Below are 464 nucleotides of genomic sequence, written 5' to 3' on the forward strand. Positions count from 1 at the left end.
TTTAAGCATGTACTCAGCTGTGCTCCTCAATCAGGGACTATATAGGTAGAAGGAATCATCATCATCATTGGCAATCCCTCACAGTCAAGGATGATTGTTTTCCATGATTGCCTTATCTGAGGATCCGAAGATGGCTGATGAGGCCAATCCAGGATCAACAGGCTCTGTTGCAACTTGGGCACGTGTTTCTGTGTGGGGTGGGTGGCTTTGGATTCTTGATTAGGCCCGTGACACGCTGTTTCTGCCACTCCCACTTTTCCATCTCCTGTTGTGGTTGCTATAAGGTTTCAGAGTACTGATATCCTTGCAGCAGACTCTTCCTCCATTTGGGGCGGTCCGGGACTATAGTCTTGCACGAGCTGATGTTGAATAACGTCATCTGAAAAGGGAAGCATGCAATTTAATAAGAAAAGACTTTTCAATTCTTCTCTGGAGTGGCTGGCATACAAAAAAAAGAGGAAGAT

This window comes from Alligator sinensis, unplaced genomic scaffold, assembly GCF_000455745.1.
Source record: "Alligator sinensis unplaced genomic scaffold, ASM45574v1 scaffold19_1, whole genome shotgun sequence".
Taxonomy (NCBI): Eukaryota; Metazoa; Chordata; order Crocodylia; family Alligatoridae; genus Alligator; species Alligator sinensis.